This window comes from Tachysurus vachellii, chromosome 8, assembly GCF_030014155.1.
Source record: "Tachysurus vachellii isolate PV-2020 chromosome 8, HZAU_Pvac_v1, whole genome shotgun sequence".
In the NCBI taxonomy this organism is placed as follows: domain Eukaryota; kingdom Metazoa; phylum Chordata; class Actinopteri; order Siluriformes; family Bagridae; genus Tachysurus; species Tachysurus vachellii.
The window spans coordinates 7,375,778-7,402,915 of record NC_083467.1 but is presented as its reverse complement, the minus strand read 5'-3'; the positions used below and the strand labels follow the sequence as shown (position 1 = coordinate 7,402,915).

The window sequence follows — 27,138 nt, the reverse complement described above, 5'->3', positions numbered from 1 at the left end:
ACAACTAAATTGCACAGGATTACAATGAAAAGCAGAAATCACAAAGCATAATGTGATATCTAGACTTCTGGCAGGAATGAGAAGAGTAGATACAAAAAGAACAAAAAGACCTTGTGTCCACTCAATGTCCACACTGGTACTGTATACGCTTGTAAAAATAGGAATCAGTGGATGCTAGTTATTGTGGCTCAGTAGGGACGGCTTTGAGTTACAGATCAGAAGGTAGTGGATTCAAATCCCAGGACTGCCAAGCTGCTATAGTTGGTCCTTGGGCAAGCCTCATAACCTTCTGCTCAGCTGTATCCTGCATTCGCTAAATGAGCTCTACAGCGAAAATTCAATGGATTTTATGTAAAAGATCATCTGCAACGATATTACAGTACTTACAGTTTACTTTTAATATTTTAGAAATATTCATTAGGCTATATATTGGGACTTTAGAAGACACCTATTAGTTTTAATCTAGAATAGAACATTCTGATCTATTTATGTTACACTGTATTACAGCAAATGCATTTTATATACCCTGTTTTTTATTATTTATTTATTTATTTATTTATTTATTTATTTATTTATGGGGGCACGGTGGCTTAGTGGTTAGCACGTTTGCCTCACACCTCCAGGGTCGGGGTTCGATTCCTGCCTCCGCCTTGTGTGTGTGGAGTTTACATGTTCTCCCCGTGCCTGGGGGTTTCCTCCCCTGGTCCAAAGACATGCATGGTAGGTTGATTGGCATCTCTGGAAAATTGTCCCTAGTGTATGATTGCGTGAGTGAATGAGTGTGTGTGCCCTGCGATGGGTTGGCACTCCGTCCAGGGTGTATCTTGCCTTAATGCCCAATGACGCCTGAGATAGGCACAGGCTCCCGTGACCCGAGGTAGTTCGGATAAGCGGTAGAAAATGAGTGAGTGAATGAATGATTTATTTATTTATTTTTCTTATGTTTAAGGGTTTCTTTTTACAGGTGGTTTTGGATCCAGGAGAAGTTTTGTCCTGCCCTGACATTTGTTCTTATTTTAAGGACATTAAGCTATAATATAGAAATGTAAATAAGATATACATAAAAAATACACATAATAAATATATTTGTGTTTTTTTTAAATTTTAATAATGTGAGATGGCCTTCAAAGAAATTTGTGTAAAATTGATAGTCCTGCATAAATATTAACACAACTTGCATAAATATTCATATAATTTAATAGATCCTATGTCACAGACATGATGTGTAAGAATACACATGTGTTTAATGTGTGTGTGTGTGTGTGTGTGTGTGTGTAAGCCCCTTTGACACTCTTTACACATCACTGATCTGGTTAACAAGGGACCCCTGGGTCTGTCCCTCAATGCAGCGCTGTATTGATGCTGATTAATTATTTAGAGGTGCATGTCCCTATCGAGCCATCCGCGTATAGGCTAACATAAATACACACAAGTGGCAGAGAAAGAAAAGTACAATAAAAAAAGGCACATTATTAAATGGCAGCAATGAAAGGAAATAAAATTAAGTAAAAATGAAAAAAGTTCTTCGTCGGAATTTCTGCCTTTTTTTTTGGTCGGCTCTGCTTCACTTTCAGCAAAGCCTGACCTTGCACTGACCATCTCTCAACCACAGCATCCAGACATCACAGCATTCATAAGCCATGTTCAAGTCATCACTCTAAAGTGTTGGATCTGGATATGTTTGCTGTATATCTCTGTGTTTTGTCCTTTTTTGCCCAGGATTCACCTCAAACACAGGGTGAATTCAGTCAATTTGTAACACACTCATAACGCTTGTGTAACACTCAATCGCTACCTCATCCTCACGAACATACTATCAGATGCTCCTTCTGTTCCCATCATAAATAAATACCTGCAGTGAAAAGGAGTCTTGTAACCTGTAGTGGCTTTCTTGGAAATTGAGTGATAAAGGGCGAATGAAGGCTTATCTACAAAGACCAGGTACAAAATGGTGAAATCAGGTGCAATCAGGTTCACAGAACAGAAAGAGATTGCACACAGCACTAACACAAAACATTACGGCTAGGCTAACGAAGGTTCTGAAGCTCACGGCGTACTACAAACGAAAACGTTTTTCAGCTTTATGCAAAACGATTTCTTTTAACCTGCTTTTGGTTTTGTAGTCCATGGTGTGTAAAAGCTTCTAAACTCAGGTCTTAAACCACCCTCTATGATTGGTCCAGTTTACACCTGGTTGTTTGCGTCGCCACATGGAGTATCGGGTCGTACGTACAGTACGTAAGTCTTCACCCGTTTAGAACAGGTGCATTGAAAAAGCTTGGAGTTAAAATGGAACACTTACATGGCAAAATATTCTATTGTTACAGAGTTTAATTAAAATAAACTCAAAAAGGGAGTATGCAGGTCCTGAATCAATACCTTGTAAAACCACTTTTCAGCTACAAGGAATTTAAGATATCGGAGTCAGCGAGAGAGAGAGAGAGAGAGAGAGCCTGAGTCAGCTTTATTGTCAGTTCTGATATACATACACAGGACATACAGAGGATTGAAATTGCGTTTCTCTTAACACCCTACACTGCTGCGACAAGAAAAAAAAACACAATAACTAAAATATATACTGTATATATACAAATATGTTTACATACTAGCTGCCTATATAGAAATATAATATAGAAATATCAACACATGTATATAAATATACATGAGTGATATATATACACACATACATAGGTGTGCATAAGGTTTTTTAGTATATAAATATTAATATCAATAAAAATTACTTTAAATGTATACATATATAAGGTGTTTTAAAATATATAAATGATTATAAATATAAAATTATAGAACTTTTCTAAATATACAATAACAAAATCCCCCCTTCTCTCTCTCTCTCTCTCTCTCACTCGCTCTCTCTCTCTCTCTCACTCTCTAAGTTGGCCTTGAGTATGTATTCTCACACATTTCTCACATCTTTCTGGTTTGAAGCACTCTGTGTACCTTTGAAAGTTAGGGTCATAGGCTGCCATTAGTTTCTTAACAGATTCCCCTTGTAGAATCTGCATGCAATTTGCTCTTAACCCTGATCAGTTTCTGAGATTAAATGCATCCACACTATGTGATGCCACCACCACCATGCTTCACCAGTTGTTTGTTTTTTTTTATGTTGCTTTTCATCTTACCACTTTTTGATAAAGCTTAGCTCTGTGGAGTGTCTAATGCCCTCGGGCTACGATTGTACTAGGAACAGCATTTGCCATCAGAGACGCGGATCTCTCAAGCTCCCGATCTTCTTTGCCCAAATGCTGTCCTTGCATACAGCTGGACTAATTTCCGGGTTTCACAGCAATAGAGATGAATACTTGCAATTTATAATGTTTTATTGGTAATTAATTATGCAAACTATAATTGGTATTTTTCACCCACTTAAATACTACAGGCTATTTGGTGTAAATTCACAATTTGTAAAAACAATTAAGCCAATAACATTTACAGCTTGTAAAACTACAAATTATGGAAAAGTTTAATGTTGCATATGGTTTAAAATATGGTTTTGCGCGTGACAGTTGTTAAGAAAAACCCAAATATCCCACCCCTGATCCCATCTCTTTTCTATTTATTGTATAATAAAGCAAGGGGGGCACGGTGGCTTAGTGGTTAGCATGTTCGCCTCACACCTCCAGGGTTGGGGGTTCGATTCCCGCCTCCACCTTGTGTGTGTGGAGTTTGCATGTTCTCCCCGTGCCTCAGGGGTTTCCTCCGGGTACTCCGGTTTCCTCTCCCGGTCCAAAGACATGCATGGTAGGTTGATTGTCATCTCTGGAAAATTGTCCGTAGTGTGTGATTGCGTGAGTGAATGAGAGTGTGTGTGTGCCCTGAGATGGGTTGGCACTCCGTCCAGGGTGTATCCTGCCTTGATGCCCGATGACGCCTGAGCCGAGGTAGTTCGGATAAGCGGTAGAAAATGAATGAGTATAATAAACCAACACTACAATCAACCCCATCTGTAGCATTTGTGCATCATTTGTTCAGTTGTGCTTTAAAAGCAGCCCTAAACGAGCCTTATACACAAAGCAGGTCTCTAAAAAATCTATATACTTTTAGCTTTAAAGTCTGCAATAATTAGAGCCATTCAATACTCGCTAGCTGTGCAAACTGTCCGAGAAAGATGCACAGAAATTTCTCATACGGTGCATATTTACCTGAGGTGTTTTTTTCCAGTTCTTGGAAGACAAAATATCTATCAGTAAAGTGTTTCTACTAGCTTGATAATGTACCTGGGTGAAATAAGATTAATAGAGTAAATAGTGATTTAAATTTGAGTGGAAATCACTTATCAGATATCAACAGAAATGATTCTAGAATTGATCTATTGACACTATATAGCCAAAAGTATGTGGTTGTTTCCAAAACTGTTACTAAAATATTGAAAGTGCACCATTGGGTAGAATGATGCTATTTTCTGTAACATGAAATAAGAGGAACCGATTTTCTCCTGCATGACATACTGTAGAAAGACATCTTTCATAGAGCCCTGACAATGACTCTGAACACCTCTGGGATGAACTGGAACACTGACTTGAACCCCAGCCCTTCACACTCACCATCAGCGTCTGATCTCACTAAGGCTCTTGATCACTAATCCCCACAATCATGCACCAACATCTAGTGGAAAGACTTTCCAGAAGAGTAAATAGTGTTACTGGAGTCAATTTTGGGACAACTTGGGCACATTGTCATTAAAAAGCTCATATCATTGTAATGGTCAGGCATGCACATACGTATAGGTACATTATAGCTCTAAGTCAAAGGTTTTTTTATTACTTTTTATCCTGGTTTTTACTGTTTCTCTGTAATAGAGTCGTTGTTGTTTTTTTAAGTATAGCTTTATAGCTTAGTAATATTTTCACAGAGGTCTGACTTTTGATGTCATAGTGTAGTGTTGACAAGCCAGTACTTCAGACAGATAAAAGAACCTGCCTCTAACATGAGAGCTTTCTTCAACACACTCCTTAACCACAGTCAAAATATCACAAATCCAACAGCCAATTAAATCTCTCCATGTGTGCCCATCTGTGTCTGGATCAAATGTCTAACTACTGCAATGACTTAAATGTTAGGGAACACAAAGCCATCTGCACAGTATGCACACACACACACACACGCACACGCACACACACACACCTTTGGGGGACCATTACTATGTATCTGACTTCATTTATATTTGTAGATGTGTTTTACTTTGTATTTAAAACTCAGTATGAGTAAATGTTTAGAGTAAAAATTAACTTGCTGTTCTGTCATGAGGATCTTTGATTGTCTGATAATCGTATGATTAATAACTCTAACCTGGAAACCAGAAAGAAATCTTTCAGCTCTTCTTTTTCTCTATTTTTTTTTTTTTTTTAAAGCTGCCATTTTTGTATAAAAAAGAAAGAAAGAAAGAAAGAAAGAAAGAAAAATGTGCTCACCAACAGAGCCACAAACAAACACTAATTTATTCGTTCATTCACACACCAATAATCTGATTTATAGATTAAGTTTTATCCACTAAGGCTATGCCACATTAACCACAATAGACTAAAAAAACTGCATTTGTTTCAAAATGCTCTCCATCTATACTGGTGTCTACAATGAGCACGCATAAAAACATAAGAAACTTTGACCTGTGCCAATTCTGTCAAGTATTTATTTACTTTCCTTTTTTGAATTGATGTTTTGAATAAAAGCACTGACTTTTTTAAATGGACAGAATAGAAGGTCTGTCCCCTTTGAACAAATACAATCAGAAGGTTGTAAAAGAAGAAGCCTTTATTTTGTCACATGTACATTACAGCGCAGTCTAATTCTTTCTTTACGTATACCAACTTTGTAGGTTGGGCTCAGAGCACAGGGTCAGCCATGATACAGCACCTTTGGAGCTGAGAAGGTTAAGGGCTTTGCTCAAGGGTCCAACAATAGCATCGTGGCAGCGCTGGGGCTTGAACCCTGATCGTCCAATCAACAACCCAGAGCCTTAACCGCTTGATCCACCACTGGACCTGTCATGTATTTAAAGTGACATTAATCTTTAGCAATGCTATCTCACTGGCTAGCGGGCACAACTGCAGCAGAATATTGTCCACCATCTTTTTTATTTTTAGTTGAATGGGTCACATGACTGCATCACATGACAAAAATATGATACGTCGTTGTTTTCGAATATCTCTATTTTCTCAGTTTACACAAAACGAAACACTGTCAATTTCTCAGTCTGTTTCATGTATCTAGCATGAAGGAAACTAATCTTCTTCATTTAGGAATTGTCAGTATATTAAATGGAAGGTTTATTCATCATTACTGCAAACTGATTCTAATCCCGAGTTGTGTTTAATGCCGACCCTGACCAAGTTTCAGAAACATGCGAGGTTAAAGCACATAAGATAACACACAACTGATGTATTGTTACTGCTTGGGCTTTGTGCTAGCACTAATGCTGCATCATCATAGACTCTTTCAGTGGCTCTGCAGAATGATGGCCAAACCTATTCATTGAATAGTAAAAAAAAAAAAAAAAAGTGTTGCATTTCCCCTCCACAATACTGAATACTGGATCTAAAAGCCCACAAAAGCCAAATGAGACCCAAATAATATTCATGAGAACCGTAAAGAGGTCACTGAAAAGAAGCAGAATGGATTTGGTGACCTGAGGAAGGCTAAAAAGGACCAAAAAGTGGAAATACCTAGATTACGTTTAAAGGACCAAGTCAGAAGACACAAAAAATAAACACGCTGAACTGTTCTGCAATATGCAGCGTCCTGTTTTACTGCTTTAGACTACAAGATCATAAATTTGTATTTAGAAAATCCTTGTAGCTTGTTATAATTTACGTACCATTCGTGGGGTTTTATACATCAGCAGTTCTCGACATGCTAGTAACAAAATGATAGACAAATTACTATACACAATACGGTTAAAATACATCTTCCTAGGACGGCTGTGTTATTTATTTCTAGATAACCACTTTTCATTTCTGCTTGACAGACCGCATTTCAACGCTTCCTCGGATCACTATTTACATTTTATTCACTTGCCAGCTTGGCTGCTTGTATCTAACTGAGAGAGGATAATATTCAAGAGGAGAACTGAGTAGATGAAGTTTCAGGGCCAAATTCGAGACTCTCTGACAGTGAACTAACAACCTTCACTAAAAAAAAATCTCAATGAATTGACTTAATTAAAACGTGTGTATTGGTGAAACGTGATCGAATAGAGTGACATCAACACCAGTCGTTTTCGTGAATCCAAATTGATTTGAGCGTGGATTTTAAAAGCCATGGGTAAAATCAAATAAGAAGTTCATACCTGAGCTGAGAATCAAACCCACGATGCTGGGTTTTTGTAACAGACACATTCCCAATGCATTATTCTACCATACATGTTTTAAACATCTATATGTAACACTATAGTTACACTGATTTCACAACATAACTGGTTTACGTTAATAATGCACATTGATCACTCTCACTCACATCATTCAATCTAGTCATCATTATAGAATCTAATGTTCTAGTCACTAACACAGGACTTTAATGGTCGCCATACGGTCTGGAATCTCAGCAGGTTTGAAAGATCTGCAATGTTTGAAAACATTAAGCACATCCACCGATCTTATATAATGTTCTAAACATTATGGCTGTCTTACAGTATGTATGTACTTTATACACCAGATAAAGTTTAACATGGGGTTATTGTGGAGTTTTTGTTTTTTTTCTCTCTTTTTCTGGTGCATTTCTGACACTATTAAACATCAGCAGTATTTTCACTGCTGCCAGGTTCCTATGCAAATGAGTTGTTTTCAACTGCCTGGCGTCGTAAGGAAATAGCCTCGTGCATTCATTGCAATTTCTAAAACACTTTTTTTTGGTCACAGTGATTTGTTTTTAGACTGTCATCCAATCTGGCAACCCATTAGGTACTTCTATATCTGATCGACAGTTTTCACTGTTCACACATATACACATGTACATAAATTTTTTATAATCTTTACCACATACATCTAAAAATCTTTGTCACTACATTCTGAAACTTAAATTAATAGTTATCATTTAGTCAGCAGCAGCCCTAAAAAAAAAAGGACGTTTTTAAAACATCTGAAATTTGGTCTTTTTTTGTTTTTTTTTGTCTCAGCTAGGATATTTGGGTTAAGGGCATCACAACAGGTTTTGCATGTTCGCTTTGCATGTATGTGCTTTTGCACCTGGGTTCTGTGGCATCCTCCAACCTCCCGAAGCATTCCTTTTTTTTTTTTAAACGGATGAGCTTATTTTTAAAAACAATGCTAGTTTTAACTGCGCATTAATGTGTTTGAAACCAAATTCAGGTGGTTTCATTCCCGGGATGCCACCACAGACCTGACTCTGATTACTGAAGCAGATACTGAAGTTATTCGATTACAAAATCAGTACAGAGTTTATATCTGAAGAGTAATTTGTAATTAATGAACCTAAATGAATAGGAATATGATGTAGTCACCTGCAAAAGTATTGGAAGATCGTCTTTATGTATCACCAAGGTCCTGGAGGAACGTTGTTTCATTTCCCGATGTACTGCACCAGCTTTACTGTATATGGTTGAAATGACAATAAAAGCTTCTTGGCTTGACTTGACTTGTTAAACTAAAAATACTCAGGTTTAAGATCAAAAGATGAATATCAGACTATAGATCAGCATTTCAGCTTTCATTTCCTGATGTTTACATCAAGTAAATAACACTCAATATATTCGGTCGCATATCCCTTGCATCGAAGCCGATGACTCACTGACATCACTGACATCACCAACCTGTTGCATTCTACTATTGTGATTCTTTTCGGAGGTTGCAGGTCAAATGCTGTTTAATTGGGTTAAGGCCTGATGATTGACTTGGCCAGTCTAAATCCTTCTATTTCCCCTCTAATGAAGTCCTTAGTTGGCAGTTGTTTTTTGGGGTCATTGGTGTGCTGTAAGATGAAGTTCCTCCCAATTAGACTGGATGCATTACTCTGTAAATTGGCAGACAGAATATTCCTGTAGACTTCTAAATTCATTCTGCTGCAACCATCATGAATTGCAGCATCAATAAAGATCAGTGAGACAGTTCCAGAAGCAGCCATGTAAGCCCAAGCCATGACACTACCTCCAGTTTGTGTGTTTTTGATCACGAGCAGCTCCTTTCTTTCTCCGCACATTGGACTTTCCATCACTTTGGTAGTGGTTCATCTTGGTTCCAGAGCTTTTGTCCTCAAGTCTGTGTTTCTATAAGATTTCTAATCTTCCCCACTGATTCTTACTGATGTTGAGTGGTTTGCATCTTGTTGTATGGCCTCTATACATCTCCTTAATGGATCTTGGTGATGTTACTGTTGTTTCTGGGTTTCTGTCATCAGCTGCTGCTCTTTTCCTTGGTTGACACCCTTATCCAGAGAGACATACAGCTGAGCAATTGAGGGTTAAGGGCCTTGCCCAGGGGCCCAGGACTGGCAGCTTTGAGATCTTCTAATCAGTAGTCCAACACCTTAATGACCGAGCTACCATGTTTAGTGTATGTTTGTTAGTACACTTGTAGTGGTTTCTTCTTTTTGTTTGTGTTAGTTTTCCCTCTTTTCTTAGTTTTAGAGTAGTTTGATTTTTTCCCATAGTCCAGAGTTTATCCTTTTTAAGAACAAATGCAGTGTCTTTACAGGTGAAACCCAGGATTCAAACCAAGAGCAGATTTTCAGAGCTAATTGTAAGTGTTTGAAAATTCAATCTAAACAGGGTACATCTAAACTTGGTGCCAAAAAACTGGGTAACTTTCATTCACATGTTCCAATATATTGTGCTCACCTAAACCTGCGGTGGGTTAAAAAATTTTAAATATCAGGAAATAAAAGCGCCTTCGTTTGGATAGCAAACAAATTGCTCTTGCTGTTCCAATACTTTAGGAGGAGACTGTGCAAAAATATCTTTATCAAACGGGAGAGGACGCTAGAAATCTAATCACATAACTTTTTGGATCTCACACACACACACACACACACACACACACACACACACACACACAAACACATATTTCAATTAGTATTCCTTCCAATGACAATTATTATTGCAGCTAATTAATTCTCTGCATACACATAACTCTGACCCCAACCTTAACCTTAGTACCCAGAATGAAATATTTGACTCTTTTTGACTCTTTGTTTCTTCTCTTTTTTATGTTTTTTAAATCTTTGTACCAAAAAGAGTTGTTTTTTTGTGGGGACCAGTCAGCTGTCCCCACAAGGTCAAAACTATAAGATATTCCTAGCCTTGTGGGGAAACTTAGTCTACACCAAAACATAAAACATGCCTTCTACACACACACACACACACACACACACACGCACACACACACACAAAGGCATATATACACAGCAGTACTATTCAGGAGAAATCATGGAGGCTTCTGACAGTCTGTCAGCTCTCAGTAAAAACGAAAGTGACAGCGTGAGGCCGGCCCAAGCTAAAACACTCCCAAACAGATTACTTGTCAGACGCCATCAGCAACCAAGAACAGTGAAGTGTGAGTCAATGTGTATGTGAGTGTATTCATCTAACTATGGGTTTGAGTCTATTTGTGTATATCAAACATGCAACGTCCTCAAGCAAAGAGAACACACAGCTGAAAATCGTCCAGTGATTATTAGCCAGCGACGGCTGGAGAAGTGTGAAACTTCCAAACCTTGACACCTGATCTTCATTAATGTAGTGCAACTACATACGCAACTCTTCCCCATACCGGCCTTCTCTTAAAGGCCTTTTCCTCCTGACACTAGAGAAAATGGAATTCCCATTTCTTGCAACAGATGTCCAATCAGTGTCTTCTCCCCTCCTATTGTCAGTCAATAACTATTCTTCTCTCAGGAGGCGATCAATCGTTGTCTGGGCAGGGGCCATTCCTGCTCTCACTGCAGCCGCTGCAGACACCCCTCATTACATAGCTGAGAGCTGATTCCTGAGACTCATAACCACCTTCATTATTGACAAGCCGACGAGAAATCACTTTATTGTTTCAATCATTCAGCTATCCGACTGCATTTCTGTCTCTCCGTCGTTCTCTCTCACAAATTTAATGGTGCGGGAGCAAAAGCTGTCGTATAATGAGGGCTCTCCCACCGCATATTCTCCTCATTATATGCGCACACACACTCACTCTCACTTTCTCTCTCTCTGTCTCACACACACACACACACACACACACACACACACACACACACACAACCATATTATTGATACTGTACACAGTAAAGTGGTCCCTCTGAAACCCCTGACCTGAAGAGTGTTTCATTATCCTTGAAAAGCAATACAGAGCCATCATACATGGAACACACACAAAGTTCGGAATTTGTACAAAAAATAGGCCAATTAATACACCTGGAAAGCTAGTGATGCACGGATATTTATAATCTCCTCCAAAAGTATTGGAACATCAAGGTCAATTCCTTTGTATTCAGTATACAGTCAAGTCATTTGGGTTTGAGATGAAACGGTGGATTAGAATTTCAGGCTTGACGTCTGGGTATTTATATCTAGATGTACTAAACAACCTGTTACACATTTTGTACAATGACACATTTTATTTAAACCTATCCATTTGTCAAGTGATCACAAATATTGGAACATGTCACTAGCAAGTTGTTCTTGTTTTCCAGCTGTGACCTGTTTGATTGTGGGTTTGAACCCTGGGTTTCACCCGTGATGACCAATATGAAGACCAGAGAGCTATTTATGGGAGAAAAGCAAGACATTTTACAGTTTTAAAGTCAATCAGAAGCACTGCAATTAGGGATGTCATGAGAAGAGATACCGCTACTAACAACCAAAGGTTCAACTGTTTAACCCAAGTGAGCATGAACTTCACCTCCTGAAAAAGAGACTGAAGGGAGAAACCACAGTACCAACATCTCAGGGAGTTTTTTCCTTGCCACCACAGCTCTAGTCTTGCTCATTAGGGATAGGGATAAACATTAGAGATAACTAGAACGTACATTTCCTGAAGAAAATGTGAATGGTGCTCGCACGTGGCAAGTTCCCCTTATTGTGCTGAGTGTTTTGATGTCACATGTCCATGTTGCGCAAATTTTTTTTCACGTGAAATCACGTGATGTCACGTGACTTCATCAAATTACACGTGAGGATGTTCCCCTCATTGTACTGTGTTTTGATATGTCACATGTCCATGTTGTAAAAAGTTTTTTGATTTTGCATATTTTGGGGGCGGGGCTGCGGCACAACCGGAAGGCCAGTCGGTACACCAATTTAAAAGTTTGTTCAGAGTATCACCCTAAAGGAGCTGGCCAACTTTGGTGTAGATAGTTCGAAAGCTTGGCGAGTTATAAACCTCCAAAGTTTATAATGGGAGTCTATGGGAAAAAAGGCCACTTTGAGACACGGTACGGAAGTACCGGTACTCGGATCGCTTATAAAAGACATAGCACACCTCTCCTCAATGAGCCGGTCGATTTGACACGTCAAACATGGGTCTAGGACAAAAGCTGCAGGACAAGTTACGTGCCAAAGTTTTGTCCGGAAGAGTATGCAGGATAGTAAGAATGATGCTTTGCAAGCACCATTAAATAGTAACTTAAATTTAAACTTCAAATGCTTATTTTGTTTCTATGCATCTGTATAGCTGCTTTGAGACAATGTCAATTGTTAAAAACGCTAATCAAATAAATTGAATTGATAATTGAAATTAAAACCACGCCTGGAAGAAGCTGCAGTACAAAACTGGAAAAGCACCACAATGAAGAACGCAACACTTGATGCAGGTATTGCAAGCGAGACATATGCAACTAAATATAACGAGCTATTTACTATCATTCACTATCTATTCCTGTACAAGCTGTTTAACACATCTAGACGTATCATCCACATACTGTATCAGCAAATGAAAGCTGAAATTCTGAAACTCTTCTATTCATCTTTTAATCTCAAACACAACTACCTTTAGTGTATAGCGAAGACAAAAGAATTGGCCGTGTTGTTCCAAAACTTTTGGATCACAGTAGAAACGGATTCAGATTTCAGAAACGTACATTTTTTTCACATTTTTTGTTGGTTTTTCTGCATAGCTATTTTCCTTTATTTTGTGGTGACATTAACTGATTGTAATTGTAACTGAAAAACAAAGGAATGAAAAATGAACACAAATCAAAAAATCGCTTTTTTTGGATCAAAATGATGTTGCTATAAAAGCTTCATTATCAGCTGCTGTAGTAAGATGTGTGCTCCCTAATCTGCCAGAGCCGGAAACGTAATATGGTGAAGGAACATGTAAAAGTATTTGGGTAATTACACAGGGTTTGCGTAGGTTGTTTAAAGGTTTCCCTGTCAGGAACAGGAGAGCTATTTTTTTCTGATTGTTTTTTGATTGTCATTACAAGTAAAATCATTGGTAATATTTTGGTTAGGATTTTCAGATATTTTAACCCTTTTACCTGAAAACTCAGTCAGGGTTCCCACTCTTTTTCAGAGATCATTTTCCAGGACATTTCCAGGACATTTCAAATTTAGCAAAAAAAGACAAGGCTCACAGATTCGCGGCCTAAAGTAATATGTTCTTCTCTCCAGAAGTCTTAAAAACAACGTACACTTTATGGCTATTACTTAACTATACCTTTAAAGACGATTTGTCATGTGAATGAAATTTCAACATTTATAAAATAAAAAGGCCGCACATATTAATACACTCTCCTTTCTCAGGCCAATGCCGTCATGCATGCTTTAGTTTGCTGTGCATTCCCCTTGCACATGATATTCAGATTAACAAGGTTAATATAACCTGCTTACCCGTCACCATTTGCTGAAAACATTCGAGCACTTAAACCATTCCTAGCACCTGAAACCGCCAACACAAGACAGCGTCATCCGTCACAGCGAGATTAAACAGCATAACAACAAACCTGTGAAAACTCAGCGTCCCTGAACAGAGCGCTTTCTGTTACTAACGTTAATTGTTTCGACCGGTTGTAAACTGTTCTTTAAATGATCAAGAATATTTAAAAATAATAATTTTCCAGGACAACAAGATTTTTTCCAGGACAATTGATGTTTTCTCTCATTTTCCATGTGTTTTCCAGGACTGGAACATTGGTCATCAATTTTCCAGGATTTCCAGGTTTTCCAGGACGCGTAGGAACCCTGCTCAGTGTATAATTTTTGCCCATTTTCGTAGTATCCGTTATGACAGAGATAGTTTCAGAAATATCAGCATCATTGTCCTATAAATTGTATTTGGTTGAGCAGTGCAGGAGCACATATCACAGCAGCAATCACTAAATAATGGCACTAAAAGCAAGGCTGTTCTGCCATGCTGCACTAGAAGCTGGTCTGCAATTTAGTACAGAGTGGAGGTAACAGTGCTGAATGATGGATACACGGTAACACGGTTATTTGGCTCCAGTGAGGTAAATCTAACATTCATGCACTTGTGCAAGGGCCTCTGACGGTTATTGTACCGCATGATGTGCAACAAGTCATTTACGGGGTAGGAGGGATCGCTAAATGTAGAATAACCGGCCTCACAATGGCCTCCATTTAAAATTTAATTCATAGCAAATGCATAGCCGTTAGCAACAGACACACACTGCCATTAACACACTGCTGTAAAGGAATTCATCCATCGATTTTTCTAAAAAAGAGGGACGTAAGAAAGAAAAAGCTTATGAAACTGTGCGAACCATGTATTGTACAAGAGCCCTGGGTATCATGCTAAGAACCCCAGTTTAATGCTAATTAATTTATAATGGAGAGATTTAATTATTTCGAGATTTTTTTTTTAAGGTGTCTGCTTTTTATCAACATCATCGACATCATTATTATTCCATTCAAAATCAAACTATTATTTCACCTATACAAGAATATAAACTGATATAAACAGTTGTGTGAATAGTGAATAATTATGCCAATATTATTGACCCCCTAATCCTCGTGTGCTATATTGAGTTACCTGCTGCAGTATTTGTACTTTAGCAAATCCATGAATCTTGTATTATACATTTTACATTGTGTTTCTGCATCCTGCAAAGCAGCCATGAATTTGAGAATGGCTTCATATAAATTAAACACATTAGTAGTAGGAGAGTTTAAAAGATTTTTCTATTACATGAATTTATATTAACAACGCCACATAAAGACGATGTCGATTAAATGTTCCGCCAATACTGTACACTTACTATTTAGTCATCCAATCGTGTGGCAGCAGTGCATGTAGATACAATGAGCTGCGTCTGTTCACATCAACCATCAGAATAGGGGGAAAAATGTGATCTGAGATTATTGCTGTTATCAGATGGGGCAGTTCTGTGGACAGAACCACCTTGTTGATGAGAGAGGTCAACAGAGAATGGACAGACTGGGACAAGCTGACAGAAAGAGTACAGTAATAACCACTCAGATAATCAGTCTGCACAATTGTGGTGAACAGAAAAATACCACAGAACGCACAACATGTCAACAGAAGAAGACCGTAATCAGGTTATACTTTTGTCAGTTACCAAATTCTGGACAGGTAAGACTGGAAAAATGATGCCTTGTCTGGTAAAACTGGATGGCTACACAGATGAATGGGTAAGAATTTCATGCCAACAACAAATATTGCCTTGTGCCAGATTGGTAAAGGTGGTGTAATGGTGTGTGTGTATGTGTGTGTGTGTGTTTGGGGGGGTTCTTTTGGCATTCTTTGGGTTGTTAATATCAATCAATCTTTAATATCATCACCTATTTGAGTATTGTTGCTGATCCCTATATGTGTATCCCTTCATGGCCCTTCAGCGAACAACCCCAATATGTTAAATGTTGACTGATCTTCTAATGAACTTTCAGGTGAATCCAGTGCCCTTGGGATATGGTAGAACAGGAGATTCACAGCATAAAAGTGCTGCTGAAAAATCTACAGGAATTACAGTATGTGGGGCATTTGTGGCTCATGCTGTTCTTTTAGGTGGCTTGTTTCAAGTGGCTCTGGGTTGTTGACTGGAAGATCGGGATTCAAGCCACAACACTGCCATACTGCCGCTGTTGGGCTCTTGAGCAAGGCCCGTAACCCTCACTGCTACGGGGTGCTGAATCATGGCTGACACTGCTCTCTGACCACAATCCCAAAGTTGGCCTATGTGAAGAAAATCTGACTGTTTTATATACTACAGGATATCATTACTCTGTACATATTTCACTTGTTTCTGACCCAAAAGCCTAAAAAAATCATTTAAATTGTCGTTTAATGCATTCATTTTGTTAATGGCCAGATTATCTAAATCCACAAACCTGACTAGGTAAAAAAGCAAAAGCCTGTCTGTCTCAACTGAAAACATTTGCCCTCCTCTCTAAATATAGTCTAAGCCTATTTAGTTGCTCAATCTGCCAGCTAGATTCTTTTATCACATGGACAGAGGCATCTGTGCACAGTAGGGAAACATTTAAATTGTCGCCATTTAAATCTGCTACTTGTTTCAACAGACGTATCTCAACAGACTTAAATGTAAAAGTTCAAATGATTAAAGCAGCCACTAATAACTTGTGATGCTACAGGAATAGCCTGCAATCATATTACTGTCTTGTTCGCTTTGCCTCTAAATGACAGCAGCTTCACAGTTCATTTTCTAGACTAAGCTATCTCTCTATCACTCAGCTCTGAGCATCTGCACAGCTACGAATGAAGGCAAGGGGAAATGTGGTTATGTTGCAGATGTCAGATGGTTAAGTGGGTTTGCAAATAGTAACAATTACATATTCTTGGCTATAAAGTTCCTAAGAGTGTTGAATGTTACAATCAGGACACTGGACGTTCATAATTTGAAACTCCGGCATCTTCAGGGAGTCGAGTTTGGTCTATGCAACGAAAAAAAAAAGAATATAATGCAACAGATCACAGCATGAGCATAACACATTACAGAGCAATATTCATCCCAAGCAGCAGTTCTAAAAGTAAAAAATTAGGCATTTGACATTGGCTATAAACAGAGATCACAAACAACCTCTAACAAAACAATTTAACATGACCGTTAGGAAATCCCAAATCTAGACAACTCATCTTTGCAAACCCACTGTGATTCCAAATACCTTGCTTATTAGAGAACAGCAGGCACTCAGAAACAACTGGCAATTCTGTGCAATTATAAGTCAAACTTATAATGGACGACAATGTTGTGAGCACTTCCTTAACATAGAAACGCCACGTCCATAATAGCAAGATTCTTATCAGTAACAAAAGAAACAAATCAAAACCAGTTATAAACCAGTTATAAACCAGTTCAATAAGTATTTTGGTTTTTACCTAGCCTACTAAGGACAATATACTGTATGCATAGAAAACTTTGAAGGAGTTATTTTCAACCACTAAAATTCTGTGTGAGCTTACTGTATATCTCAACAAAGTTAAAAATGTCTCGCACTGAAAACCAAGAGCATCCTGACTCATTTTACGTCAGACTAAAATAGTGATAAGTTTATTTCCATTAAGTTATCTGTACTGATTTAAAGGATATACCCTATATTATTTAAATGAAGAAAATTGGGGATAGTGGTAAAATAGTGGGGGGAAGTCGTGGCCTAATGGTTAAAGAGTTTGACTCCTAACCCTAAGGTTGTGGGTTCGAGTCTCGGGTCGGCCACGGGACTGAGGTGCCCTTGAGCAAGGCTCCGAACCCCCCAACTGCTCCCCAGGCACCGCAGCATAAATGGCTGCCCACTGCATCGGGTGTGTGTTCACGGTGTGTGTGTGTGTGTGTGTGTTCACTGCTGTGTGTGCACTTTGGATGGGTTAAATGCAGAGAACGAATTCTGAGTATGGGTCACCGTACTTAGACGTAGGTCACGTCACTGTCACTGTCACTGTCAGAATTAGAAAATCTTTCATTGGGAAAAAATGACATCTAACTTGAAAAAAACGATAGTAAAACCATTCATTTGTTTTTGACAGTTAGTGTTACTAAGACAGTGAATTGCTTCACCAAACAAGTGCACTTGTTTTTAATAAAGGACTTATTTTGATTCCATTTGGAATCAAAGCTTGGATTTATTTAAGTCCTTTAATCCAATGGCTGGAATACAATCAAAAGTAGCGTAACAGAAAAGTGCTTGCACCATAGTCAGGAGATGCCATGCCAACATGGCCAGGAGTCAAGAGAGTAAACTGGCTGCTCTCCTGGTGGCAGGAATGGCATACTGGCATACCCTCTCTCCTGTCAATCACAGCAACAACAGCCAATCATGGAATCATGGGCATCAGCTCATGTATGCAAAACAAGAATAGATAGCATGTTCCTCAAAGAGGAAGCATGTTTGAAAAGATGTGCAGTGTGGCTTGTGTTCACGTGTCTCAGAGGAAGCATGTGTTAGCTTTCACCTTCCCTGGGTTAGTGGTTGCCATGTGATAGGTGACAGCTGGCTGGTGAATGGGAATTGGCAAGATTTCAGTGTTTCATGAAATAATTGTTTATTTTTTTCTCCATATTTAATTGCCCATAGTGGGTAAACTGTAATGAAGTATAATTATTACTGACAGTCTATGTCACACCCGTAATGCTCTATATCCATAATTCATTTCTTCTGTAACCACTTTATCAGGATAATGGTGGATCTAATGCAGCCTCTAGACTTGTGAGACAGGAGAACACACTGGATAGGAAGCCAGTTCAACACCACAGGGTACCATGCACAAACACACACACACACACACACACACACACACACACACACACTTATACCTATGGCCAATTTATCCAGGTCAGGTTTGAGATAAGCATGTTTAACTCCACACAGACAATAACCCAAAGACCCTGGAACTGTGTGGCAGCAGCTCTACCCACTAGATCACTATATCACTCCATCCCCATTAAAATGCACATACATGAATATCTTCATTTTAAATATTAGTCTAAAAGATAGGGGGCACGGTGGCTTAGTGGTTAGCACATTCGCCTCACACCTCCAGGGTTGGGTGTTCGATTCCCGCCTCCGCCTTGTGTGTGGAGTTTGCATGTTCTCCCCGTGCCTTGGGGGTTTCCTCCGGGTACTCCGGTTTCCTCCCCCGGTCCAAAGACATGAATGGTAGGTTGATTGGCATCTCTGGAAAATTGTCCCTAGTGTGTGATTGTGTGAGTGAATTAGTGTGTGTGCCCTGCGATGGGTTGGCACTCCGTCCAGGGTGTATCCTGCCTTGATGCCCAATGACGCCTGAGATAGGCACAGGCTCCCCGTGACCCGAGGTAGTTCGGATAAGCGGTAGAAGATGAATGAATGAATGAATGAGTCTAAAAGATCACGTGACCAACCACACTCACTTTCACACAAATGCTAATTAGTGTACGCACATAATCTGTCAGGAAGAATAGAGAAATATCTCACATCGGTTTTTAAACCCCAGAACTGACTTGTCAAACTTGAGGCATGTTTCAGTTATTTCACGCTTACAACTGTGAACTTACAGTAAGTGCTTTGTGTTGCATGATGTCTGTTCCTGTTCGGAGCTGTACTGTAGCTCCACTGTCCATCACCACTGCCTGACAATTTGGTGTCTCATTCTTAAGACATAACCGACATATTATTACGGAATGCATTCTGGAAAAAAAAAGGCTAAATTTAATATTAAGACAAAAATAGTCTGATTGTATGAATCATCCACATTCCTGGTGCTGCTTTTTTTTTTCACTGTCAGTATCGCTGCAAAACTATACTGCAGTCTCACTGTAGATGCTGATGGCAAGACTTGGAGTTCCTCATACAAAAACTGCTCCTTTAGTTCGCGCTGCTTCTCCTTTATTAATCGGATCTGCTGTATTCCACCGTGGTTTCGTAATGCCATTTTATAGGCTTGTAGCCAGTTAAGGTGAACAGATTCCAAGTTGGCAAATTAATATGATTAGTACTGTTAGGGATATTCTTGACCTCAAGATTGATTCCCGGTATGTTACCTTACATTTAAACGTTTATTTACATTTCACTTTATTCTCAAGTGTAACCTATGGTTTTAATCTAAACTAGTGTGATTTCACACACACACACACACACACACACGATGCTTTATTGCTGCACATTTTATACAACACAGTCCGTTCATAAGGGAGGTATCCGGATGAAATTTAAGGTATTATTAATTTAAAAAAGAAAACATCTAATTGTTCCCCCAAGAAACTCAACTTAAGCACCCACTTAACACAAGTCTGAATATGGGAAATGATATCAGTATCTACTTATATATCTTCTAAATTAAAGTGTCCAAAACTCCAATGTGCCATAAAAGTGCCAGGAAGAAGCAAAGAACCTTTTAGAAAATGGTTTGTAAATGAACCCCCTTTTTTCTTAGTTTCATAAAGAACAAGAATGTTTATGATCTAAGAACCCTTTAGTACAATAGAAACGTGGATGTTATGAGGTTGTTCAGAGGTTCTTCATAGAACCATACAGCTTAACATAGAACAATTAAGTAACTTAAAATGACCGGTTGTCTCGAATTGTAGACGCCAAACCATTACATTGATGGGTCAATGATAATGGTAATATTACATAGTAATTATTAACTGTTTCATTATTTTTATCTGATATTATTTTACCCTCTGGCATGGTGGTGGAGCAGATATTGTTGCTTTCCTCATAGCTTCTGGGTTCTTAGTTCAGTCCTGAGTTTGGGTTACTGTCAATGTAGAGTTTCACATGTTCTCTCCATTTTCATGCTCCACTCTCCAAAAACATGCTATTAAGTGGATTCTGTACAGTAAATGGCACCTAGGTGTGTGTGTGTGTGTGTGTGTGTGTGTGTGTGTGTGTGGTGTCCTATGATGTACTGAAGTCTCATCCAGACTCCAGATCAATCACATCCCTGACCAGGATAAAGTGCTTACTGACTGTGAGAGTAAAATCTCTCTTTAATAAAGGATGCCAACCGGACATCTGGATGCCACTGCAAACAATTTGGCGAATCATTATTTGCTTAATGGACACATGCTAACATAATTCAATTCTTAAATATGTGTTAATTGGCTATATGTAAAATGTTCAATCAAAACCAGACTGTCAGGCTTTGCCAACAACGTACTGTATCTGAACAATTGTATGAATGTATTGTAAAACATGAATTAATACATTGTGATTGGCTGTTGAGTAAAACCATCGGAAACGATATCCGCCTTCAATTAATCTCCTTGAAACGAAACTCGGGCTTTGCGGTGAAACGTAACACAATCCGAAGGCTTAAAGCCGTTCTCCATTTCATTTTCATATGCAGAGTCTGCAGAATGGTGGGTGTGAAGCAATTGAGATTTTATAGACAAACACAGATGTATGAAAATAAAAAGGAAATTATATTTAATGCATTCATTTCCCTTTACATTTGAAAGTCTTAGGTCAGCAGGAGGAAAAGAAAAATGTGGTCATACAGTATGAAGAGCAAAGGTTGCAGAAACAGTCAGTACTTTATATTTTTACTGACACTAGAAATAGGTGGTATTTGTTGTTAGAGGAAGTCACTGGTTAGAGCATAAGAAGACAAATTGCTGTTCTTTGCGATAGTGGGTTTGGATGCAGCCTCAGATTCCTGCAGTGTTTGTGTGGCAGCTAATCTGGCTTGGACGTTTTTCTGATTTATTGCTAAAGGTTTAAATGTAATGGTGATGCAATGGCCTTTGACTTACCACCGACCTGGAAAGGCTATGGTTTTATTATTCGGCTGATACAAGCTGACAGAATGCTGACTGGCACTTTTCCACCATACTGAGAGTTCAAGAAGATTTAAGAGGGTATTAGAAATTTCCCAGGATTTTGCAGCATCTGGCACAGTCCTTGATAATAGAAGATAAACGTCTAAGAGTAAAATTTTGTTGCTTGCATGATCATTCTTTGCCTTGTGCTTCATGCTGTTCTGTTAGCAGTTTTTAATGAGAACAGTTTTAACCTCCTGAATATCGCGTCATCCTGTGCAGACCTAAAACAGCATTAAACCAGGACGAGAAGGATCTCCATAGGATGAAGCTGTGTTGCAGTAGTAAAATGCCTCATAGCAACTGCAGGCTGAAGTCCCTGAATGATACACTAAATAAGATTATGCATCACAGACCCAAATAGTAAATTAAGGTCTTCTCTGTCATTCCATAAACGTTCTCAGTATTTGCTGGAATATTCTGTGCAGAACCGTTACACCAAAATAAGTTGTGCCGCACGGACAGACATCACAACCCAAAATAGTTCCAGTCTAAGTAAATGGTTCCAAATGCTGTGAACATTTTATCTGAATAGCTTGGATAATGTCAAATACCTATTTGCGCATAAGGTTAGGGTTAGGGTTATCTTCTGACTTTCATTCGGTACAATAATAAATTCACTTTCTTCGGTAGAATCGACCAAATAAAAAAATAAAAAGAAGATCCGTTAACCCTGTATTTGAATTGAATACAATTTGCAGTAAATTGGTAGATAGATATAAATATATGGCAAATGTGTCCACCTGTTATCACCTTAAAGCTAACTTTCATGTGACTTAAAAAAGAAGGAGCCTTTATTTGTCTCACACACACATCACAACACAGTAAAAATCTTTTCATCACCTATATATATATGCCTATATCCCTGCTTGCTAGGAAATTGAGGTCAAAATTAATATCATAAAATGCATAATTGCCTGTACAAATAGCAAACATGACATATTAATAGGGCATTTCTCTGCCTTTGGTAATGGACATTTCTGAGTATGCTGAGTATCCTAAGCGCTGTTAAATGGCCAGATTCCAAATGAACCAGTAGTTACGTGAGTCACACAAGCAACGCTGAGGGACTGAATGCCTTCTTTACTGCAAGCAATCTCAACAACCCGTTGGGGGTGGGGAGCTATTTTCCCAGTCTGAGTGACACTTCCGGTAAGAGGAGTCAATTATGCTGTCCAAACCAATTCCCTAAAGTTTCAATCTAATCCTCTTGGCTCTGGATTTTATGAACTATTGGGAAATATCCTGCCCTGAAAAATGGGGTGCCTACGTTGATTCCGAGATGGAAGAGTCGTCTTCATCCTGATTGGCAGGATAGTGCTGATAGTGCTTGGGGCGGGTGGTGAGTTTATTAGTGTGTGTGTGTGTGTGTGTGTGTGTGTGTGTGTGTGTGAGAGAGAGAGAGAGAGAGAGAGAGAGAGAGAGAGAGAGAGAGAGAGAGACTGCGCATTAGTAAGGGCAGAAACTCAGTTCTCATCATCTATCATGAATCTGAATCCCTCTCTCTACTCAGGTCTGACAATAAAGCCACAGTTTTTCACCCAAGAACAAAGCTGTTCATTCTAAATGTATTTAATGCCTACAAAAATTTAGAAACATTCACAACATCCATGAACTCACCAATATTTGATGATGTAGGTAATGTAAATGAAGGTAATATAGAGAAAAGGAAAAACATGTTGCTTTCTCTCTCTCTCTCTCTCTCTCTCTCTCTCTCTCTCTCTCTCTCTCTGTTGCTGACTGTGAGTAAAGACAGACAGAGACTGCAGTGTGTGTGTGTGTGTGTGTGTGTGTGTGTGTGTGTGTGTGTGTGTGTGTGTGTGTGTGTAGCTCGTGCCATCCCAGCGGGTCCAACTCTTCTGATTGCCAGCCTCAAACCTCGCACCGCCGGAGCCCTGGGTCGCTTTCTCAACGACACCAAACACATTCTCATACCAAGCACATGATACCCCTGTGCGTTTTGTCATCATGTACAGCCAAACATATAAACACGCCAGCGGGAACAACCGGCATCCTTTTGTTACCCAAAATGCATTGTTGGCTCGGGAGTGAATGGCTGGATTCACATCGCTATCTGATTTGTAGGAATGCAGTAAATGAGCCATCAGTTCTGCAGCGATACTGCGCTTACCCACGCTCTGATTCTGCATGTCCATCCTCCTTCCACCCACGATATACCATACAGTTCCTATCTCAACCCTTTAAACCAGTATATCTAGCATCCAATATATGAGACGATCCCTGTTAATGCGCCCTGCTAGTGCGGCTTAGGCACTTTTTACGCACAGGAGTCGGATCTGCTCGCCCACGCTGCATCACCTCCGCACAGGATGCACTTCAAACTTTGTCACACACACACACACACACACACACACACACACACACACACACACACACACACACACACATCAGCTTACCGTCAGCTTTCTGCCCCAAAGCGGTCCGCCACCCGCGGCTCAGTTGCTGTAAGACTCGGTGTCAGAGCTGTAGCGCATCACCGCAACGAGAGACGAAAAATCACCCATCCAAACCATAAGACGAGCTTCTTGCCGAGTTCATTCCAACATGAAAGGTGAAGAATCAGGAAGAAAACGTGTTTAAACGTCTCGGCGTTTAGAGATTGCCTGAGACTTTATGACAGAGAGAGAGAAAGAGAGAGAGAAGGAGAGAGAGAGAAAGAGAAGTAAGACTGGTAGGTGATTGTATAACCACGGACTCTTGGCGACGGTGTCCTTCCCAGCTGACCACCGGTTAGTTTGGTGAAAGCGATCTCGTTTGTCCAGGGTGAAAAAGAACGAGATGTGACGAGAGAAATGTGGTATCCGGAGGCGCAGAGCTCGTGCCGGGGTTTTTTCTCCAGCGAGCTGCGACGCGTGCCGTGCGCGCACACTGCTGCCGCTCGGACGGAGCTACAGATAGAGTGCTCTCTCTCTCTCTCTCTCTCTCTCTCTCTCTCTCTCTTTCTCTCTCTTCCCCCTTTCATTGGTCCTCAAGTAAGCGACGCACACTCTCTAAAGCGCACTCATTCTCACTGGTGTGGGGAAACATCACTTACCCAACAGACCTGCTGCAAATGCAAATCATCACCCATCTGCACTCATCTGCATTTCAGCTACTTTACAAAGCCATGTGCTTCATAAACACTGGCAGCCTAATTAAGGGAGTAAATCGTAGACGCACAGGAAGTCGTGAAGATCTTTTTCCTGCCATTTGGACAGATTTCCTCTTCAGACAGAAATGATTATAGCCAACATGTACTTATAGTAATAATAAAACCACTAAAGCTGTGTACAAGAAAATCCAAGACCAGGAATTGCTTGAGTTTAGCCTTATATGGGGGTCATGTCCAAGTCAAGATGGCATCCAAAAGAAAGCCACAGTCTACCACGTGAAGACTGAGACCAAATACTAACAAATCTGTTTAAAGCCTTTAACTAGTTGGCTTCATTTATGCTATGCATCAATAATTAGACTGTGTTTTCTAAAAAAAAAAAAATAAAAAAAAAAAAGCTTTAAGCATGCAAAAAGTAAGACAACACAAACACTATTTCTTACTCTCACACAACACAATAATTAGCATGCATTCTTACCAAGAATGAGACAAATCCGAGCACAAATGAGCATATATCAGAAAAAAAAACTCGAGTCAATACAGGAAATGTGTTGAGAAGATATTTGAGTCTTACAGCCATAAGTAGTAGTAGCAGGTCAAATTAATCAAACTTCATTAAAATGTTTTTAGTTATTTTTTTTTTTTTTTAATTTAAGTTCCCAATGAGTTTGGCTTAGCACATTTGCCTCATATCTCTGGGGTTGGGGGTTCAATTCCTGCATTGTGCATGGAGATGTGCTTGTATAGATGTTCTCACTGTGTTTCAGGGGTTTCCTCTGAGTACTCCAGTTTCCTTCCCAGTCCAAAAAAACATGCATTGTAGTCCGATTAGCATATCTAAATTTACTGTAATATGTGTGACTGTGCCCTGCAGTAATATACAATGCATAATATGATATAAATTATACAATGCATAATATGACACACACTTGACAGACAGACAGACACTAATGCTTATCTAAGATCCACGAATAGGTGAACAGCATAAAAGTACCTTAAAAACTCACCAAACTCCTATAAACACAGTTCCAAGATTGCTAATGGAGAGAAAAAAATATTCCGCTTGCCCATTATTTTATTACCCAATTCAAATGTCAGACAATGTCAAACACCTCACAAGCTATTATAAAATCCAGCTAAAAGTTTATTGGGATCTCCTTGTACAGTGTGACAAGTAATAATCTTAAAGATCTGCAGTAATCACAGTCTAAAGCTGTCTTTAGATTATATTTTATCTGCATTTAGGAAATAATCCTGCATTCTCAGCTCCCTAAAATACAAACACTGCATCTATTTATGTTCCATAAGGTTTTCTATATCATCTAAGTAAAGATATTCGAAAAGTTACCAGGCCAATTATCGGGTCAGCACTTAAAGGAACGGTTCAGAATCACTCATATTTTATGGAAATGTTGGCTCAGATAAATAATCCTTATTTCTATTGACAAGAAGGTTGTGAGTTTAAGCCCCAGCAGTGACAGATGTGTTTTAGCTCTTGAGTAAGAAGCCTGACTCTCAAATGTTCAGCTAAACAAAAGGACTGTATTTCAACCCCAGTGTAAGCCGCTTTGGGTAAAAGCATCTGTCAAATATGTAAATCAGACGAGATGAAAGATCTGTATCCAGTTACTGACGCATTCTTTTGTCTCCATGAAAAAAGTGGGTGGCTAAATTGATGTGATGGTTCAACCATCAGCACTCGTCTTTATTAAAACACGCAGAAGAACAATTGCGAGCCTACTCCGAATAAGCATAGGACTTGTTTATATTTACAAATTGAACATGTACCTTGCCTCCCACGTATATACACACATAAGCCATTGAGGAAGACCTGCTGATTCGTGCAGTTATCCAGCCAGCCAATCATGTGTCAGCAGTGCAATGCTACAGCTACAGTTAATGTTCACATCAAACAGCATGTGAGCACGAAATAAAGGAGTTTGTTCTAGGTGTCAAACGGGATGAGCTGAGTATTATAGAAACTCCATCGACTTTAGGGAAACTCCAAGACTGCTTTCTATCTTGGACAACACCCACCACCCTCTGCACAGCATATTCACCAGGCAGAGGAGTGTGTTCAGTGGCAGACTGCTGTCTCTCTCATGCTGCACTACAAGACTGAGGGACAAAAGAGTTCCTGTTTTTTATATATTTACAATTTATATATATATATATTTCCTTTGGGATCAATAACGTATCTATCTATCTATCTATCTATCTATCTATCTATCTATCTATCTATCTATCTATCTATCTATCAATCTGTCTGGCTGACCGGCTGTCTGTCGTCTATCTATCTATCTATCTATCTATCTATCGATCTGTCTGTCTGT

At 39.2% G+C, this 27,138-nt stretch overlaps 1 protein-coding gene across 2 annotated transcripts in view; it reads right to left on the bottom strand.

Moving 5' to 3' along the window:
* The window catches only part of il1rapl1a (interleukin 1 receptor accessory protein-like 1a), a 132,637-nt gene extending 108,041 nt beyond the window's left edge, over positions 1-24,596 (bottom strand). For both annotated transcript variants that reach the window (XM_060877255.1, XM_060877257.1), the window contains exon 1: positions 24,111-24,596. The gene's annotated coding sequence lies outside the window, so the exon portion shown is untranslated. The remainder of the gene's footprint in view (positions 1-24,110) is intronic.
* Between the last annotated feature and the right edge of the window lie 2,542 nt (positions 24,597-27,138).